Below are 7,949 nucleotides of genomic sequence, written 5' to 3'. Positions count from 1 at the left end.
TTCAAAAGCTCCAGAAATTGGATATAGTCATTGGTATATCCACTATAGCTTAAATGGGAATGTGTATAGATGGACACCTTATTTAACTATAGTCAATTTATTCACTAAACAATGTTGCTGTATATTTTGAACCTTGTCTGTGTGTAGATCATACGACTCACTTGAAATAGTCTCGTTAACCCTGGGTCACACTAAACCCTGGAGTTTTTCATTCTAAACCCTCTATAAAATGAAAACTGGGTTATCTTTATTCACGTCTCACACTGCTCATACTATACCCCGGCTTAACAATTAATCCTTGGTATTCATGAGCTAATGTTCCACATTGTACATTAACCCTGGGTTAATGTTTTTATTTGCATATCTGCAGTGTCACTGTCACGGATTGGATGAATATGGAACGATATGTTTACATAAAGGCTAGAGTATTACGCATCCTTATGCTATATATTGCCGACTGTACTATCAGGATTTATTATAAAGGTAACAATAAAATGGTCCCTTCTTACACTCTAAGAAGAAAAGGTTCTATCGGCGGTACGTATTTGGAACCCTTAAAAGGTTATATATAGAAGTATAGTTGAGTATACTACTTTAGCATCCCTTTTATGCTAAAAGGGTTCTATAATGAGGAGAAAGAACCCCTTTGGCACTAAAAAAGGGTTCTATATAGAACACTGCAAAAAAATGCATTTCTTATCAAAGAAAAAAATGCATTTCTTATCTTAGCAAAAACTCTCTTAATTTTGAGTTATTTTTCCCCAAAATAAGACAATTACTTTTGCTTGTCTAGTAAATACTTCTTGTTTTAAAGCTACACTGTGTGATATTTTCCCCCATCTAGCGGTGAAAATGTATATGACCATCCAGTGAATAATAGTTTCTGTTCCTCTCAATTCTGATTTCGTTTTAACTGCTACGGTGGCTGATTTAGTCCAAGATTAACATGGCAATCCCCCTCTTCACATTCGACACGGTGCCATCGAGTGTTAAAACGCGAAAGGCAAAGCTTGAATTTACGGGTATGTCCCTCTTTGGCTAATGTACTTTCAAGATGGAGGGGCAACATGGCGACCGGCATTTGAACCCCTAACCCGTATGTATTTTCAGAGGACTATTATAAACTTATGAGAATACTTTATTACTTGAAAGAAGTAAATATACATTAATGAGCACATATTTTTGAAAGAACTAAGTGTTTTTAGCTAAGAATAAACTAAAAAAGTTTCACAGTGTAGCTTTAAGAATGTTTAGATGTTTGGACTAGAAACAAGACAAAAATACTAAGTAAGAAAAGCATTTTTTTGCAGTGAACTTTTTAGGGGTTCCAACTACGTAGCGCCGAAAGAACCTTTTAAGGTTCTATAAGGTTCTTCTAAGAGTGTAACTTCATTTGTCACTTTTTCTGTTACAATTGGACAATTTTCCCCTCAAATGCTGAAACTATGAAACATCTACGAACTATTTAGACTATGAAATGCCTAAATTGCAAGAATCTAATTTTCGCCAGGGTTGAATGCAATATTACCACAACGATTCTGAACTATAAAAAGCTTGCACATGCTTGTAGAGCATGTAAGCTATTATGTGTTAGCTATTCCTTGTACCACCTGGCCACTGCAGATTTAAGGTGTGTTCGACTCAAAGTACGGCGAGAGCGATCCATAAGCATATGGAGCTTGCTTTATTAATGGTAATTACAACGTGACATGAACGCATCAGAACTGCGATAACCAAGCAGTAGGAAAAGCCCTGATCTTGTCACAACACCAGTTAGAGTCCCGCTATCGGTATTAAATATACTGACCCTAATGTCGTTCCTCACCCGTAAGACCTCCGTTCATCTTCAGAACACAGTTTAAGATATATTTTATATTTAGTCAAAGAGCTTTTCTGTGCCTCCAATAAAGGTGTGTGCACACTATACTGTCCATGTCCAGAAAGGGAATAAAAACATCATCAAAGTAGTCCATATGTGACATCAGTTAGTTAGTTAGAATCTCTTGAAGCATCGAAAATACATTTTGATCCAAAAATAACAAAAACTACGACTTTATTCAGCATTGTCTTCTCTTTTGTGTTTATTTTTAAAATCCACAAACAAAGATTCAAACGGTTATGAATCAGCGTATAGATTCATGATTAGGATCGCGTGTCAAACTGCTAAACTGCTGCGTGACATTGGCGATCCAAATCATGAATCAATACGCTGATTCATAACCGCTTGAATCTTTGTTTGCGGATTGAAAACAAACACAGAAGAGAAGACAATGCAGAATAAAGTTTGAATAAAAATTTGTTATTTTTGGACCAAAATGTATTTTCGATGCTTCAAGAGATTCTAATGAACTAACTGATGTCCCATATGGACTACTTTGATGATGTTTTTATTCCCTTTCTGGACATGGACAGTATAGTGTGCATACACTTGGATACGCTCTCAGACTAAATATAAAATATCTTAAACTGTGTTCTGAAGATGAACGGAGGTCTTACTGGTGTGGAACAACATTAGGGTGAGTCATTAATGACATTTACATTTTAGGATTATTAAACTAATCCTTTAATATTTAGAATCCATCCAACATAAGTTATATCTATGAATATGTATAAGTATGTTAAGTTTAAGGTTTAATGAAAAGGATAATGTATAAATAAACAAATATATACATCCCGTTTTATTTTTTATTAAATACATTTACCAGAATGGGTACAGATTTGCTAGTTTATAGTTATTCATAAACATTACATTTTCAGTAAATAAAATAAAAATATAACGACACTGCTGCTTTGATCAATATATCTGGAATGTTTTTGTAATTTATTTTCCTTTTGGTGATATAATTCTTTGTTATTTGGTTATTGTTTGTTTTATTGGAAAATCAATTATTTTTTTTATTTTTTTTACAAAATAAATAAAAAAAGAACAATCATTTGTAATATTTTTAGTGTAATATCAGTTCAACCGATTATGTAAAAATAATGACGTATGATTTAATAAAATAGAGCCCAAAATAAATAACGCACCATACATGTGACAGGCTGATGCGATTATTTAAGTAATGGGTTCCTTTGCAATTAAGCCACCATAAGTGTCTTCTCATGCCTTCATTCCAAGACATTGTGTTTTGGAAAGCTTTCGTATGTAACTCTTTGACTGTAAGACAATAAGCATTAAGCCCAATAAGCATTACTCTGATTTGCATGACTCTGATTTTTCCCCCCTGACCTGCAGGAAACACCAACCCCCACAGCCCTGCTCGCCATCCACGCGAGTTCAAGCAGCCAAATCAATGAGAAGAAAGAGAAGTGAGCCCTGTTCCTCCCTCTGCATCTGTCAAGAAGCAGGAGAAGGAGGGGTTCACTCGTGGGATGGGGAAGGGAACAATATCAGTCCATCTGTCACAAACAGCCTCATCTCTGCTAAGATGAAATGTAGCTCCAAAGTAAATCAAACAACATGTTACTTCAGCACATTTGTGAATTATTGATGGCTTAAGCCATAAAACTGATCAAAGCCGCGCAGTGTTCAATTTACAGAGTGCCCTGCGCGGACCAATCCACTTAAATGACTGTCTACCACATATATATATAAATAAATGGCACTCAGTGCGCGCTAAAATATGAAGCATGTTAACCTTTTCCCCCGACTTTTCCTTGATAAAGACTCGACAGCATTCTTCAAATAAAACCTCGGCAGCATGTAACACGCCCCTGCCTGATGGTTCGTCTCATAAGTGGGATATTTACGGTTTCCCTTCCCCCTCTGAGGCCTCATCCTGCGCTCTCAGTGGCAGGTAGAGCTGCAATCTCAGTCATTCATATTTAATTCCAGCAGAGTTTCCGGCCAGACTAATGTGCTATTGATTGCAAGTCTCCCATTACAGTAGGGTGAGAGGAAAGCGGGAAGGGAAAAAGAAAGGAAAAGAACACTGAAGACCAAACGCGGGCAGCCTGGAAGGAGAAAGATGAGGTGGTTTGGGACTGACGATAAATCAGACACGAGCGGGGGTAGCGAGCAATCTGACATTTAAGAAATATGACCGTTCATTTAATAAATAGAAAATGTATGGTTTATGTGCAGTGTTGTGGAGTTTTTGTCTCTCAAATCCTCAAACACATTTATGTTTAGGGCCGAAACATTTTCGAGGAACCCAGATTCCATTAAGTCTGGAGTCCATCAGCGGTGCATGCATTGAATGCAAAAGTGTGGAAATGCATTTAGGTGTAATTAAAGGCAAGTACGCTGACATGTTAGAGAAGGGCTTTGCTTTGCTTTCTTTAGTACAAGCTGCATCTAGATGTGCTCATTTATGTGTTATGAGAGAGAGACTGAATGCTTGTGCAAGTGGAAGAGATGGAAAAGCGAGAGAAAAGGAAGAGAAAGAGGGCATTCTGGTGCTTTGTGTATTTAAGGTTTTCTCCCTGGATACCAACGCAGACGAGTCAAGATGAAAGATTAAAAACAGAATCTCTATATTTAACAAGATCGGGTGTAAAACATGCTCCCTAGAAGCTATGAGGCCTTCACTCCTACCCACAGCCACCACCGTCATATGACCAAATGTATAGATGAGGAACTGGGAAATATCTTCCATGTTTATTGCGCCTCACACACTAGCGTGTGCGTGCCAACACATGCATGCGGCGCATGGCAAGCTGAAGAGAATCAATAAGTAAAAAGATGACAAGCAATGTCTATGTCAGATTCTTCCTCCCACCAGCCTGTCTGCTCTAATAATAGCCTGGAGAAAACACAGAAAGGCAGAAGAGGAAAAACAAAGTGAGGGGAGAAAATGCCAAATAATGCATGTGAGGCCGAATTAGGCCAATATCCATTACTCGAAAATGGCCCAGAACTATGTGGAAAGGCTGTAGGAACCACCATACCAACCCAGCTGCGACCCCCACCCTTCTGCTTCTACAAGCCCTTGCCACCTGAGGGGCTGGGAGTGTTACCCTGAGGCTCAGAGCCCACTAAACGATGGAAGCACAAGCCCAAAGCGCCCATCTCTCACTGCTCTAATCCAATCAGACTCAGCAGCTCTGACTCTCTCCTAAAAGCCCAGCAAAATCACATCAGCCTCTGAAACGCAAAAACGCTCCACATGAAAGCCACTGTGTTGTTTGTAATGCATGAATGTTAGTAGGTTATATGTGGTCAATACAAATGAGTTGTAGAGAAAATGAAGGGAGATCGTGGACAAGTGAATTATTCTTTATTAATTATTTGTGTTTAGTGTGACTGCCTAATCTTGTAAGCATTCTTATCACACCTTATCATGAATGTGCTGAAGTGCTAAAGAGAAAGCCAACAAACATGTCCAAATCCCTCCTTCATTTTGCAAGTTGTTACTTGTGAAATTGGATAAGCAAATACATATAATCTAATCAAGCTTTGGTTATCATTTAAAATTTCACAGAAAACTATCACAGAACACCGTCGGTGTGCCTCGAATTTGATTAATTATTTATAATGGGTTCCAAAAATAGATAATGATAGTGAAAAATTACTTTCTAATTTCCTTCCAAATATAGTTTTTTTTAAATACACTTGACAGGTAAAGCGAATTACGCTGATTATCTCCATCACGGCACCTGTTAGTGGTTGTGATATATTAGGCAGCAAGTGAACATTTCGTCCTCAAAGTTGATGTGTTAGAAGTAGGGAAAATTGGCAGGTGTAAGGATTTGAGCGAGTTTGAGAAGGGCCAAATTGGGATGGGTCTGCAGTGGTCAGTGTCGATCAAAAGCGGTCCAAGGAAGGAACAGTGGTGAACTGGCGACAGGGTGCTGGGCAGCCAAGGCTCATTGATGTATGTGGGGAGCGAAGGCTGGCCCGTGTGATCCAATCAAACAGACGAGCTCAAATTCCTCAAGTTAATGCTGGCTCTGATAGAAAGGTCTCAGAGTGCGTCGCAGTTTGTTGTGGATAAGGCTGCATAGCCACAGACCAGTCAGGCTGCCCATGCTGACCCCTGTCCACAACCAAAAGCACCAACAGTGGACACATGAGCATCAGAACTGGACCAACTGAAGAAGATGGCGTGGTCTGATAAAGCACATTTTCTTTTACACCACTGGATGGCTAGGTTCATGTGCATCGCTTACCTGGGGAACACATGGCACCAACATGCACTATAGGAAGAAGGCAAGCTGTGTGATGCTTTGGGTGATGTTCCCCTGGGTTTGCCTGGGAATCCTTGGGTCCTGCCATCCATGCGGATAGTACTTTGACATGTACCACCTACCTAAGCACAGACCATGTACAATCTTTCATGGAAACTGTATTCCCTGGTGACTGTGGCCTCTTTCCGCATGATAATGCACCCTGCCACAAAGCAAAAATGGTTCAGAAATTGCTTGAGAAGCACAATGAGTTTGAGATGTTTACAATCCAATAGAGCATCCAATAGAGCATCTAGAATTACAATTCAAATTTGAATTAAAGGAAGCAGAATTGAAATTCAAGAAAAAGTAAAAGATATTCATATCCTGTTGAGAGAATCTTTAGTGTTGCAGGAAAGATATTCAGACTCGAATAGTGCAGACTGACAGTAACGTCTGCTCTGAGACAGAAGGGTTGGAGATCCAAATGCAGTATTTATTGAAGAGTAATCCAAAGTCGTAGTCCATAAAACAGGCAAAAGGTCATACACAGGTAAGCAGTCCGAAAAGGCAAACAAAACAGTAGGAACAGGCAAAAGGGTAATCCACAATGCAGTTATTACACAAAACAAAGACTTTACAATGAATGGCAGAGATAACCAGGCTTATATAGGGTGAGGTAAACAGGATAATGAGACATAAGTGTAAACAGTGTGTGGTAATGAGTCTGGGCAAAGGACTATGGGTAATGTAGTTTATGATAGAGTGACAGTCCGGGGTGGAGTGCCTTCTCATGGTAATCATGGGCACTCACACTGGTGAATCATGACATGACCCACTCCAAGGAGCGGCTTTCAAATTGTCATGGAGGGAGGTGGAGCAGAGGCGGACTCAGGGGAGTAATGGAGGGCCAGGCCTGTGGAGCTGAAGAGGGCCTGGAGACTCAGGCAGAGCAGACAGACATGGTAGAGGATGCTGGGCTGATGACCAGGGCGAAGCAGGCTGGGCAGATGACCAGGGTGGCGCAGACCAGACAGATGACAACAGTGAGGAAGACCGGACAGATGAACATAGTGAGGAAGACCGGACAGATGACCAGGGTGGCACAGACGGGACAGATGACCAGAGTGGAACAGACCGGACAGATGACCACAGTGAGGAAGACCGGACAGATGATCAGGGTGGCACAGACTGGACAGATGACCAGAGTGGAACAGACCGGACAGATGACCACAGTGAGGAAGACCGGACAGATGACCAGGGTGGCACAGACGGGACAGATGACCAGAGTGGAACAGACCGGACAGATGACCACAGTGAGGAAGACCGGACAGATGATCAGGGTGGCACAGACTGGACAGATGACCAGAGTGGAACAGACCGGACAGATGACCACAGTGAGGAAGACCGGACAGATGATCAGGGTGGCACAGACTGGACAGATGACCAGAGTGGAACAGACCGGACAGATGACCACAGTGAGGAAGACCGGACAGATGATCAGGGTGGCACAGACTGAACAGATGACCAGAGTGGAACAGACCGGACAGATGACCACAGTGAGGAAGACCGGACAGATGACCAGGGTGGCACAGACGGGACAGATGACCGGAGTGGAACAGACCGGACAGATGACCACAGTGAGGAAGACCGGACAGATGATCAGGGTGGCACAGACTGGACAGATGACCAGAGTGGAACAGACCGGACAGATGACCACAGTGAGGAAGACCGGACAGATGACCAGGGTGGCGCAGACCGGACAGATGACCACAGTGAGGAAGACTGGACAGATGACCAGGGTGGCACAGACCGGACAGATGACCAGAGTGGCACAGACC

The sequence above is a fragment of the Pseudorasbora parva genome, chromosome 2, assembly GCF_024679245.1.
Source record: "Pseudorasbora parva isolate DD20220531a chromosome 2, ASM2467924v1, whole genome shotgun sequence".
Taxonomy (NCBI): domain Eukaryota; kingdom Metazoa; phylum Chordata; class Actinopteri; order Cypriniformes; family Gobionidae; genus Pseudorasbora; species Pseudorasbora parva.
The sequence above is the reverse complement of the archived record's forward strand: the minus strand, read 5'-3'. Positions refer to the sequence as shown.